Source organism: Apteryx rowi, unplaced genomic scaffold (genome assembly GCF_003343035.1).
Source record: "Apteryx rowi isolate R43461 unplaced genomic scaffold, aptRow1 scaffold_3, whole genome shotgun sequence".
Classification (NCBI taxonomy): domain Eukaryota; kingdom Metazoa; phylum Chordata; class Aves; order Apterygiformes; family Apterygidae; genus Apteryx; species Apteryx rowi.
Genome location: NW_020449418.1, coordinates 4,566,907 through 4,580,710, shown reverse-complemented (window position 1 = coordinate 4,580,710; position 13,804 = coordinate 4,566,907). Strand labels below are relative to the sequence as shown.

The 13,804-nt window shown below is 40.3% G+C and overlaps 1 protein-coding gene across 1 annotated transcript in view; it reads right to left on the bottom strand.

Annotated features, from left to right (window-relative positions):
• The window catches only part of SORCS1 (sortilin related VPS10 domain containing receptor 1), a 315,565-nt gene that overhangs the window by 89,626 nt on the left and 212,135 nt on the right, over positions 1-13,804 (bottom strand). The gene's annotated exons all lie outside the window — the stretch shown is intronic.

Genomic DNA, 13,804 nt, shown 5'->3' with positions numbered 1-13,804 from the left:
TATTGGGATTGCAGAGGCTTCAGCTCAAGGCAGAATTGAGTCATCAATTGTCCCAAGGATGGACAAGACAAGGATAACTGAAATATGACTTGTGTTAAACATTACTCTTCTACTCAGGGGCTTCATTTCTTTTGATATCTCCTAACCCCTTGCAAATTAGAAATGTGATGAGAAACTAAGATGAAAACTAAGGTCTGGAGAAGCTAAAGGAGTTTCTAAAGTCAAACAGGACATCTGAGGTAGAGGCAAGACCTATATCCAGATCTCCCTATCCACTAGATCTTTCTTCCTATTTTAGTACCTATACATTCCATCTTTTCAATGTAATAGATCTAATTTACTTGTGACAGCACCAGATCACAGTCAGGCCCATAATATTTCATGATAACAAAGAACAATTAGGTGCAAAAGAAAGGCAAAATACAAATACCTCTCTGCTCACATCAATATTAGCTGTATACAACTGGCACCCAGAAACATATCACCCACATCCAGTCTGTACTGCGTGCTTACTGCTCAGAAGCTTTAAAATGTCACATTTCTCATGCTGTCTTGTTCCATGGTAGTCCTGTGATATTTCTCTATGCATCCCTTTATACCATCTGCAAAGTCACATAAAGCAGTATTTATCTTACCCAGTTATACACTGTAAATGTTCTACCTCTGAGCTAATCACCCTCAACTCCTTTTGCAGGCAGTGAGAAGAAACAGGCTGTTTTGTGCTGTGGTTCATCTGAACTGGTTTAGATGCGATTTCATGAGGAGAAGAACTTTAGCCTAGAAAGGGCTGTTTCTCTCTACTAAATATAAGAAATCTGAACACATACAACACAGGACTCCACATTTGACTATATAAAGGTCCCAAAGCAGGTAATGCAGCAAATGTGAACATGTTTATTACCTACATTTAAAAACTCATATTATTGATAAGCTATCGATTGCAAGTAAAGGGGAAAGGGAATGTCCTGGACCACCTTCTGCTCCATGAGAGAGGATTGCTTGATATATCTTACCTTCAGCTTTGGTATTTACTATATGGCACATAGAGGCCTAGAAGACATTCAGAAATGCAATATTGACCACAGAGAACATACACAGGAGATAAATACCACATGTTTGGTTCCACTGCACTTGAGAATACATACTATGTAGGAAGACAGACACCTCCTTGTACACTCAGAGGACAACCAATTCTTAGAGCAGGTCCTGGTAACAAGCCAACTGTGGAATACACATCAGAAATCCTAAACTGAGAACATGTCAACTAGATCTACTACAACACCACTGTTCATGAAGCTACACCATTAGTGGGTTCTCTTGGCTTTTTCATTTGGTTGTCTGGAGAAAAAAAAGGATCATCCTTAGAAGCTGAGCAGGACAATGTATTTGTACAAGCCTGGGTATCATTAAGTAATGGTGTTAAGCCCGTGACATCAATATGAAAGAAAGTRAACTAAAATAATTATAAGGAAACTCCAGTCTTGATTGATAAACAGATTTGAAGATTCTACTACCAAAACTAGAGGGATCAATAAATACAAGATTTACACATGGAAGGGGAGAACTACATGCTAGATTTGCACTAAATAAACCTGAAACCTCAAACTCAGTATTTCTAACTGGAGACAACTGCCCATCTACTCCATTCTCCTTTGTGCACATGGGTCAGTGCAACCTGATCCATTTGCACTTCACAAACTAAACAAGGAGAAGAAAAGGGCTTAGCATCAGATAACTTATAAACTGAGCACCCTGCAAAGAATAGGGGTACAAGTGAACTATACTCTAGGAACCATTACTGATTTTTCTCTCTGAAATTTCTCCAAAAATAAACAGCAATCCAAAACCTTGCTGTGCCCTATTTCAAGCAACTTTTGTTAGCTATGCTGGGAGCACTTATTCTCTTATTTCTCAATTCTACTCTTTCAGCGTCCATTCTCAAAGACCAATCACTCATACATCCACAGACCTTTCTCCTTGCCTCGGTTTATGTTTTCACTTTATGGTAAAAAGCCAGCGCGCCCTTTGTTGATTCCTTTAATCTCAGGCTTTCTGTAATACTCCCTGAAACTTCAGCACACTAGGAATATGCTTGCAATGCCTTTTGTTGAATGGTGCCTATTTTTTCAATTACCTTTTTGTGTTTTGTTGGTATAATTGCCTCGATGCTCTGAAAAAAAGGAAAAAGGAAAGAAAAAAAAAGAAAATAATCTTCTGGGAAAGAAAAAAAGTCTTTTGGGAAAGCTGAAGACATAAATAAGCCAATAGGAGCATAAGGCAGTGTTCCCTGATGCCTTTAAGATGTTCACATTATGAAATGTGTACAACCACCACAATCCTGTTACAAAGTCACTTCCTAAAATGTTAATCACGGTCAAGCTTGCTAAGTAGTCATCTGTGCTTGAGAGCTTCACAAATCGATACCAATGGCCATAGCATGATAGCGCAGTAATTGCTTTGAATGCAGACTCTATATCCACCGTGAGAAGCAGCATAGGGAAAAGACCCAGAACCATCTTCTGCTTTGGAGCGAGGCTGAAACAAACAAAAGGAGTCTGGCACTGCCCATTGCATAGCAAATGCTAGTTGGCATATTTCTGCAGTGACCAACCCCTTGCCATCTCTCCGTCTGACACATTTCTAAAACCTTGGCTTCCTATGCCTGTCAGCTCTTCAGAGCCAAGGAAATTCAACAGAGACCCTGTTATCCCTGGGGTTTCCACCTCTTCTATCTTTTTTCACTTCTAGGGAAAAAAGTAATTGTTTATGGATGCTGGGAAGAGATGAGGCTTGCAAGGCAGTCAGACCACTCAGAGCTGCAAAGAAACATCACTATGAAGACAGCAAAAACTTCCACATGGTGTATTTCTTGATTTCAAATCACCATTTTTCATAAACAAAGAACCTGAAGTACCAGACAGGAAAGAGACTATCTCATGGGCTTGAAGCATTCTGAAAAGTAGTTCTGGTTGCCTATTATTTTGGATGCTTGGCTTCAGACACAGTCACACCATACCTGGAACTACACACACTTAAGAAATTTGATGGCAAACGTTTCATATGTATTCCTAGTGTCATACATGCTCACAGTAGCCAAGATCAAAGGTCTTTTAAGCTAAGCAATAAAAGACAACATTGTTTTAGAGAAGCTTCAATGCAAATAGGCCAAAATGAAAGAAAGGCTGGAAGAACAGAAACGTTACTATCCTCTTTTCAGAGACAGTACCACTCCCACCAGTATGAATGTGGTTGTTTTTGTCTGGAGGTTGTGCAGTCTCCCCCTGTCTCAGGGGAAGTGGTGAAGGTCTGAAATCATCAAGTGCAGAATCAGGACTCATGTGACCATCCATCACCTTTTCTAGAGGGGAAAAGTATGATTTGTTCATGCAACAAAGGATGACAGATAACTCTCCTAGGTGGATGGAACAAGATCTATGTGGTTCTGGCCATTTTGAGCTTGCCCACACTGACTCGGAGCAGCTGAGGTATGGCTGCAAAGCAATACCAAACAGAAAAGTGACACAAAGATAGCTTGGAAAAAAGAGTTTCAACTCACAATCTCGCTAAAAACATTTCACCATCTCTTTGTCTACATGCTCTCTCCTCACCCTTTCCACAAATTGTCCCCATTGTCTTTCTAACCATTAAATTCTAGTTGCATTCTGTAAATGACTTTGTGCTTAGTGTGATATTTATTTTGAGATGTCTCCTGACCTTCAGCGTTCCTTCTCCCCACCCCTAATTCAAGCACAACTCTGTCTCCACATCTATCACAATACACAAGAAGGCTAATTAGCTCCAACAGACAGGTGGAAGAGAGAACATGTTTTCAGAGATCCTTATGCCAAAGTTGTCCTATGAACATAAATATTCTAACAAGCTTTATCCTGTCACAACAGAGTCATAAAGTTACTCTGTTCAGCACATGATAATGGCTCTGTAATTCAATTATTGGTTGAATTTGCCTTTGGGGATTTATCTTCCTTTAGCCTCAGCACTCATGTGAATCCCTTATCATAAATCTCATCAATGCTGAACCAGCTCCCCACTGCCCCTGGGACACATCCTGCCGCTTCATGTTAAAAAAAATGACAGCTTATTCCAAATTACTGAATGGCACGTTCTTGTTTTTGTTTTAAAGGCCAGAGCACAACTAACAACAGGGGATGACGTTGGTGGGTCCCTCAGTAGCATCAATTTTTTTCCTCCTACTGATAGTCCTACACAACTCAAATTCCTAACTGTCATTCATAAAAACAGTAACATGTAGCACTGAACAGAGAGCTTTTTGTCCAAAGATATGAAAGTGCTTGACAATCAACCTCAAAGTAACCTTCCCTGCATGTTACTGATTTGTTCAAGACATATGGAAAAGTACAAGACCAGTAGGTCGACTTAGAAAAAGGGGCTGAAGCAAATTTTTGCTCTCAGCTTTATAGATAACTCCACTGATTAGTCAAGAGGACAGGGATCTCACTGATTTGACCAAGGTGTTATGTAGCAGAGACAAAAATAGATCCTGAGAGTCCTCCAGGCTCCTATTTCTTTAACTACTATATTCACCCCATCAGGACTTTGCAGACACTCTCTGTTCCTTTTTTGCTTACAGAGGGCAGTGAATCTGCTCCAGGGAGCTTAGTGAGGGAGTGAATTCTGTTTTCTTTAGTTCAGTCCCCTTTATGTGAAATTTTACTGATTTTGCTATTCTGATTTTACTGTTCCTAGAATATTCTCTATAGATTGCTTTCTAGCCTTAATATCTCTTAACCATCTTATTCTCCTGACATGTTTTAGAAACAAAGGGCCAAATTCCAGACAGGCATGAATCAGCACTTCATCTCTTTATATCTGGCCAATAAATTTCTCCTGACAGTAACCTGATTAAATTCCCCCTGCTGTATTTCCTGCACTGTTCTTTCTCACGTTGTCCAATTAGACCCAATGGTATAATTCTGCGCAATTCAACTGGCAGTCACTGGGCTAAAACCCGCCCATGCAATGTTTTATTTGGTTTGTCACCCTTTTTTCTAGAGCAGATGGGAAATAGCTGCAGTGAGTGAAGACCAACTAGCCAAACTCCTCCTGCCTGTGCCATCTCACAAGACTGACCCAGAAAAGCAGGTGGCTGTTACTGCTAACACTAAGGTAGACAAATAGGTAAACGGGGGTAGAGGTGTGATTTCCAGGTCACGGGCAGTCCCTTCTACTCTCACTATCACTTCTTGCAACCCTAGAATAGCAATACCAGCAGCTTTCCGTCACATACACCACAGCTGTGAGGACAGCAGCAAACCAGTAGCAAGCCTTCCTTTCCTCTTCATTAACAAAACAGCTGTCTGTAGGAAACTCAGGAGAGGAAACTTGGCTTCTGCTGATACTCYGAAAAAGATGGATTTGAGTTCCCATGGAGGTAAGGATCTATTGCTGGTAACACTGGGTGGGAGGAATGTCTTAAAACCAGGATCTGATCTTGGTAGCTAAATATTATCCATTTACATGAAGCATAGCTCAGGTATAGCCTCTCATTCTCTACATCTCTTTTTCATACATAGCTGGAGATTTGAGTCATCTTTCTCAGAAACTGGCTTGAAGGAAGAGAAGAAGAAAGGTGCCCTCTAGTCATGGCCTCTGSACTCAGCTCCCTGATGCCATGGACCAAACCTAACTGATTTACTGCTTCTCAATTGATACAGTCTAATCGGATCACAGCTTCCCACAGCGTTAAGACACATGTATCTGGCATCTTGTAGTGCTGTGGCCCAGTCAGTATGCTCTGGAGGAGGCCAGGAAAGTCATTTACAGCAAGAGTGCAAAGTCAACTCTGCTTACACAGTATCTGCTCTTTAAATATACAACAGAAAATAGCAGTGAAACCTTCTAGACAAATTCACAGCTAACTTTGCTATGTAACTAACTCCCTCATCCTCCCAAAGTCTGTCCTTCATAGGTGTATACAGGGTGTACGCTAGCTTCTTAGTCCAATGTCCAGTGAAGACTGACACRTTCTGGGCCCAGTGTAACTTTACAGGCTTCTATTGCCAAGTAACTCCCAAAACAAGCTTTTGAACCTTTTATATGGATATCTGCCTATTTCTGCAGATCTTTAGTAGGAGGAAAGCGAAGAACTGGAGATGAGTTGGAACTCATGGGAAACTTTCTTCATTTATAAAGCATCTCTGGATGAATTTTTTTTTTTTTGAGATAAATAGCTGACTTGGGAAAAACAAAACACTAACCTGTGTATCAGTGAGAATGAAGTCTTTTGGTCCAAAAAGGCTTATAAATAAGTGGAATATGCTTTCCCCCCCCCAATCCTATCTATTTACAATTGGAGGACAAGATTCCAAGGGAGGGCTCAGATAAATAGATAAGACCATGTTCAGTTATGACTTTTAGGATAACAGTCAAGATATTATTTTACACCCATCTTTGGAGTCCCCATGATCATGAAATAGGGTCAAGAACAACTTTTCTCTCACATGATAGAACACTGAAGAACTAAGGACTTGAGGCTCAGGAGCTATATTTTTCCCTGAAGAATCTTGATTTGATTATGAGTAACAGGTTTTCTCAAGAGACTCGTGAGACCAGATGATCTGGTAGTAGTATGAGACATAGACTCAGAGAACCAGTCTTATCACCACCTGCTGTGTGACTTTGGGCAATTTTCTTAGCCTTTTCCCAGGAGGAAAGATTGTAAATTCAGAGTCTTAATGAGCTTTTAATAAGAACAGAAAAAGGATGCTGCATGTTGTTTTTCTCCCCTTGCTGCCACACATGGGACTGGCAGGTGCATATCTTTCAAAGCCAGACAAGAATAAAATCCTAATTCCCAAGATAAATCTGAGCAATTTCAGCCTTCATTTGTAGCAAAAAGATATGCATCAGGGTCCAGCAGTCCAAGAACTGTAAGCAGAGCTTTTCGCTAAACATATTGAAATGCCACTGGCATCTTTAGCAAACACTGTCAACTGAGCACGTGCTTCCTTGCATATGTTGGTTGGGCAGGAAGTTATCCTGACATTTCTGATGAGAAAATAGTAAATGCCAGGGGAAGCGAATGGTGACAACGTGCACTTGTGCATGTTACTCCCCATCAGTAATGTTAGCAGCAGCAGCATGGCAAGGGCCAAGGAAAGACATGGCTGCAGATGTGCTCCTCATCCTGGTACCTGCTTTCCTACAACTCCTCTGACTCTTCAGCCTCACAGCCGTGAAGCTGCTTAAAAATATCAATAAGAGAATAATAGCCTGTGTTCTAGAGGCTCTGACCTTCAGCCTGACTTTCTCCCAAAGCCAGACTCCAATGGGAAGCAAATATGTGGTGTTTAATTCATTAGGAAAAAAAAAAGATGGAATCAAACATAACTCACTACTTTTGCTATTCCTCACTAACCAGTTGCTTAACTCAGACCCACTAACAACTGTGGCCCCTCTGGCATTTCCCCATCTGCACTACATTTAAGCTATGAAATACATCTATTTTTAATTAAACTTTTAGTACACTTCAACTCATATGTTATGGCTTGTGTGTTAGATCAAGCAGAGGATTTCCTGGACAGGCTGTCACAATCCCCCTTGATTRGCATCTTCCCTATCTGCCTCCAGCAGTTGCCCTGCAGTGATTAGAAGGTCTTGTTCTGCAATAGGCTGCATCATTTGCAAACCGCCCAGCTATCATGCCATTTAAATTGACTCAGCCCACCTGGGCAGGTCTGCAAACCTCACCCTGCCAAGATCTGACAGAAACACCAGGACACTTTGCCTGGTTTTGTCTGCTTGAATGTAATGGAGTTTTTAACAGGCTTTTACCACGTGTTTGACACATTTTCCCCCTGATTTTCAGCTCTTGCAGCTGCTCCAGTGAACAGAGTCAGAGCATTGAAAATACAGTGTCTAGCTTCCTCTGGAAAAGAAAAAATATATATTCTATAATTCTGTTCTAAAGATTATCTTTCTTTGCCATTGCTCATAATAGAAATACAAGTATACTCTGTGTACTCACCTGTTCTTCCACCTGCTTACCACTTTATCTTTTTCTCCCTGTCCTTCAGTGCATATGCATCCCTTGTTTTGTTCAGTGGGCAGGACTGATTGGCTTAACTTTTTACAATCTTTCTACACATTTTCTTCTCCTTCTTATACTCAGATTAACACAAGACAGAGTAGAGACACAGCAATGTCCCCTTCCAAGCTGACATATCTCCTGTATGTCTTCAGGGAATCATTAGCAACATGGACACAGGATCTTGTTGGAAATCAGATGCACTGTAATGTATTTTTACATCTAATCCATCTGTGAATACAATTCAAGTCTGTCCTCACCACTGTAAAACTGTCCATGAACCCTTAGCTGGACTGATTCTCCACATCCTTTTCTTTACCACTCATATGCCTGTCAGGTCCTCCTGGTGACCTCAATTTCCTGTAAATTCCCAGAGAGACTCTACAACCATTTTTCCTCCTCTGGTGCGACCTTATTTCTTTGAAACCACTATCTTTTTTTCCACATCCCTGTCCTGCCCTGCCAATGAGTTCCATTCCTTAGTACATAATTTGGACTCTTAATGAACTCTTCCATTCACCATATTAGAGCCCCTTTGCAAAACATTCTGTAATTGTGTAATAGAAGAGAAGAGTTTGAGACAGAAACAAAAGACTTGGATTTGAGTAACCCAGAGTTCACATTGTGTTTGGATCAGGAATTCAGACCTGTCCATCTTCAAGACAGGAAAGATCTGTGAACTTCAGATGCAAGCATAACTACAGACTAGAAATCTCACTGGTAAAATTTGAAGGTGACTAAGTGCCAGAGTTACTTTTATTTAGAGCTGGCACACAGTGTTAAAGATACTGCACATCACCAGGAGCTTGGTGAAAGAATCATTATGCCTTAGTGCAGGAAAGCCCTGAGCTATTTGTCTAATTAAGACAGTCATCTTCTTGAAGTATGGAGTGGTATTTCTTTTGTGTTTCTCCCACTTGCTTGTCTGGGTGCAATACCCAATTAAAAAGAAATTAATAGGACTGATACAGCTAATGATTATAACTTGACTATATAATTTACTAGCTGGGGTTTTCTATTGTTCATTGTGTGCTATTTTTAAAAACATTTTTATTATTTGGCCTTATTTTGTTTTTTCCCCAAGTTTTTCAAGGTTATATTATGATTAGAATTAACTGAGAATCTTTTCCAAAAATGTCTCATTTTAGTCAAAAAAAGCATTACATTTTTTAATGGGCTTTTTAACCTTTTATTTTTATTTTTGGGGCCAGCTCTAATTGTGGTACATTGACTTACTGACTTTCAGGAAATAATTTTTGATTGAAGGTATGACTTGATGGGAGGACCAGAATAAAAATCTAGCTTTTAATGAGCAATTTCTGCTTATATATTTTGGCTGTACTGAACTGCGTGCATTTTAAGTAGTTTTTTGCAGCTRCTAGTCCTGAGTGTTTGGATTTGCAAGTCACATGTTATCACTATTGAGCTCTGACTGGATGACTGGACTACTTAGAAAAGTAGGAGAAAATGTAAAGTGATTCCCAGTAACGATTGATTCACCAACTGCGCTCACATTTGCATTCACTTTTAACCAGTCTTTGCCAGCAAATGGAATACATAGGAAGGTATGCTGACATTCAGCAAGTATCACAAAAATGAACTCAAAAGCATTTAGACTAAGTATTCGTCCAACTCTCCTAACCAGCATCTAGTGGTTCTCTTCTCCTCATACCAACCACATTAGCAAACACTGCTTTCAGCAATACGCCATGTATATTAACTGACTGTTTCTTTATYACCCTGCTGAATGAATACTGCCTAGAATACTTCTTCCTAGCAATGAGGGTATTTTTACAGCGCACAGCTCCAGAGTCACTAAGCACCTCACTAACTTTCATGCATTTTCCTGTCACAGTACAGCTAACAGCAAAATACCAAGAACCTGCCAGAGAAATAGTAAAAAACATGAAAAATGTTGATACAATGCAGTGCCCTGGGYGTGTATGTAGTGTGGATTCCTTTATGTTTCCATAAGGCATATATGGTTGACTCTCTGACCAGATTACATCTCCCTCAGTGCACCACTTTCTCATACTGAGGTTATGAAAACAGTTATGCCGTAAGATCCCCTAGTTACAGCAATTAGTACAGATTATAGTTTTTCCAGACATAGCCCATCACTACAGCTTGCCCAACACGTGTATTAACAAATGTCCTCACAACCTTTTTATGAGGTAGAGAAGTAAAGATCCCCTTCCCTCCTTCCTTTTTCAGATGAGAAAACTCCAGTCAGTTCCCATTTTAAAGGTTCACCTGCTCATCCCCTACACAATATCTTCCTCGGCAGGGTGACTTTACAATCTCTCTCATCGCAACTGTGGATGTCAGAGCATGACTTACAGCTGCAGGTGGAAGTATGAAAAGGGGGAACAGTTGAGCTCTGAAGAAACAAAGATCCTGTTTTCACGTTAATGACTTCTTCATGAAATAGAGGACCCAAGAACACAAAATACATACGAGCTACAAGGAGCTGAGTTGTCTCTAAATAGTGTTTTCTCAGAGACATGCAGGAAGCACCAGCAGATTGCTTTAATGTTGTTCTTCAGGGGGTTAAATTCCTCTGGGGCATTTCACAAAACAGACAAAATAAGAGGAGAAAAGGAAATAAAGGGGGGAAAAAAGGAAATTCTCTTGGAAACAGATACGAGATAGGCAGCTGTAAAAGACACTACAGTTTCTCTGACGGTGTTTGCAGGCAAAACCTTCTCAAGACTAAAAACAGCATGCCCAGTGGTGTTTATTCATAAGACTCAGAGTAACCCACAAACTATTTAAGAAGGCCACAACAGGTCAAACGGCAATTAAAAACATCACTCAGCAATTACCAAAATTCCTCTTTGCTGTCATCAACTATTCAAATCCTTTTAGAAATCTGCAAAGTTTCCCAGATGTTCCTCTCCTGCCAAAAGTAGCAGTGTAAGTAAATGCAGCCTTAAGAGGGCCTTATGCCAAAGGCAAGAGTCTTTGCTTTGTGTCTTCCTGATCTCAGAAAAGTCCCAGTTTTGATAGCCCTGGGAACCAGTCTGTACTAAAGCAGCTCCTCAGCTTTCCTTAGATATTGGAATATAGTCTCACTCTCTACAGACCTGCACAATATGGATGTGTCCAGGATCAAATCCATTTGATTTAAAGAAAGCACCAGGAACAGAACAGAAAATCCCCACAGGATGCCTTCCTCGAAAAGCTGAGATTTGGGACATCTTTCTTCACTGTTCATTTCTGCTCTGAAGAATGAATGAAAGTCAGTCTTCAGGATTTTCAGGTTGATTAAACTCCACATATTTCCAGGTCAAAATGTATGATAATCAATTATTTTTTTTTAAAAAAATACAGAGCACTAGGCAGGGTTCTATCCAACCTGCACATCAGCACTGGCCATCTTGCTGGAGAAGTTTGGATTTCAACTGCACATCAAAACACTCTTCAGGCTCGGTTCTCTTAGTTTTCTGCATGGGAAGTCAGTGAYGGCAATGCTGTGAGAGCAGTGCTGCCACTTGAATTCAGCACATTAATGCTTACTTTGTCTTGAGGTACATGGCTGCACAGAAATAGAGGTCAGTGGAAAAGGCCAGTCCCTAACAGGCTGCTCTCTATTGTGCACCCACTCTCAGTTAGACATGCACAGTTCTGTTTTCCACTATAGATGCTTTTGAGGACAGACACTGGCCATATAATTGGAGCTAAATGAGTATTCTTCTCCAAGGTGATGAAGATGATCATAATACATAAACCAGAATAAGGTACAACACCGTTTCACAAGCTGTATTATTTTTATTTTGGAGAGTAGAAGCACAGTCTAGTTTACACTGAGGTGTATTATGCAAAGGACATTTCATTCAAGGTGAAAATACAGGCTTGCAGTTTCATGTTTTCGTTATGGCTGTAGGGAATTAGATGGGTGATTGCAACTTCTTTTCATCTTTTCAACTTATTCTTTGCCTTTGAAGTTCCAAGCCTGAGTTCTCTTGTTAGGTTCTAAGAGGCCTTCAAAGTCCATGGAAAGGGAAAATGATCATTTTCATCATTATCCTTATTGTAGGCATCCATCAGCTCGATACATGATAATCACTACTGTAACTAATGATGGKAAACTTCAAAAGGTTTGGAGTGAAGTACAGGAAACAGACATCCAGGAACAGGGACATTCATTCAAGCTCTCTGACCCTCTTCGGCCTGTACAATTCTGTTGGACATCTCAAAGACTGGGGCCCCAGATYTCCAGGACTTTCTGCTTTTATTAGCTGAGAAACAGCAAGAGATGTGCTTTGGGGGGGTTTGCATGCGACAGTTTGAAACCCCGTTAGGAGCCCCTTAGGGGAAGAAATAGGAGTGGTGCATATATATGTATGCATGCACACACACTTGCAGACAAACATTTTTAWGTTGAAAATGGAATTAAGGTTACAATAGCTGCGACTAACGCAGCTTCTGAGAATGGATTAAAGACCAGGAGCAGTAACAAAATCTTTTATCTATATCCTTTGCAGGACAAATATAAAATTCAACTTTGGAAGTAAATTTGACATAGAGCTCTTACTTCTTKCATGAATTAAAGGAAAATATTTGACTTAATCGCTCTTGAATCTTGATATCTCAAAACCTATGGTTTTGGCAAACAGTTCTAGTTTAGAAGTCACCATGGTGGTGATGGTGGGGTGTGCATCTCATTTTAATGATCTGGTTCAGCTCCTGATCTCAAGATGTCTCTTTCATCAAGAGCTTCTCTTTGAAGGCCTGAAGACTATGTTTGGACCTACATTCAGGGATGATTTTTCAGTGGCTGTTGCCACTAGACGCATGTGAATCTGAAGCTGAAGTTAAATCATCCACTACAGATACCCAATATATTAAAAAACTCTGAGCTGCTCAGATCCTATTGTGACCACATAGGCTACAACAAAGGTATGACCCTAAATAAATTTAGATGCAAATTCTATAGTATAAGTTTACACAGCAAAGATTTAAGCTTGCATCAGTGACAAAGYGCTATGATACTTGTTTAAGTGACTTTGGCAGCACCACCACCCCCCAAAGTTTCACCATTGCTGTAACTGACTAACATTCAAAGATTCRGCAAGAAGACTTAAACAATATGGCTGATCCCACAAAGTCTGAAATCTCACTGCAAATCTTTGCATGACTGCTTAGCAGCATTTAGCAGTACTGCACAGTGATTTAAGGTGGAAAGTGAAGAACTCTGTATGCCTAATTTAATGGCCATTATTTTTCTCACTTACAGGGATTGACCTAGCTCTAATGTCAGTTAAAAGCACAAACCCAGCCATCGGAGCTGAGGATGTTGGTCCATTGCTTTCTGTGGCAGAAACRCTAGTGTCCTCAAAGGCCCAGGACTTCACTCTTTGCCCCTCACTAGGAGCAGGACCAGATTGATAGCTTCTATGTATTGAGCACAAAAGGGGACAAGTTTATGCTGAATACTGATTTGCGCTAGAACTCAAAATGCTACCAGGAAATTACAGATTTCCCTCCCAAATCATTATTTTCTTCAATTATTGCTCAGTATATTTCAGTTGTGCATCATTCTTAGATCAAGGATCYCACTGTCCCAAGGGCTGTATAAAGACAGAACAGGAGGAATAARGTCCCCCCTCATAACAGCTCAAAGTTAATCTCAACAATAAGAGATTGACAGCAGTGCAGGTTACATTCAGCCATATTGCCTTGAGGTCTCCATTTCAATATCTCTGTACATTTGGGGGAGCTGTGCTTGGGAAATGA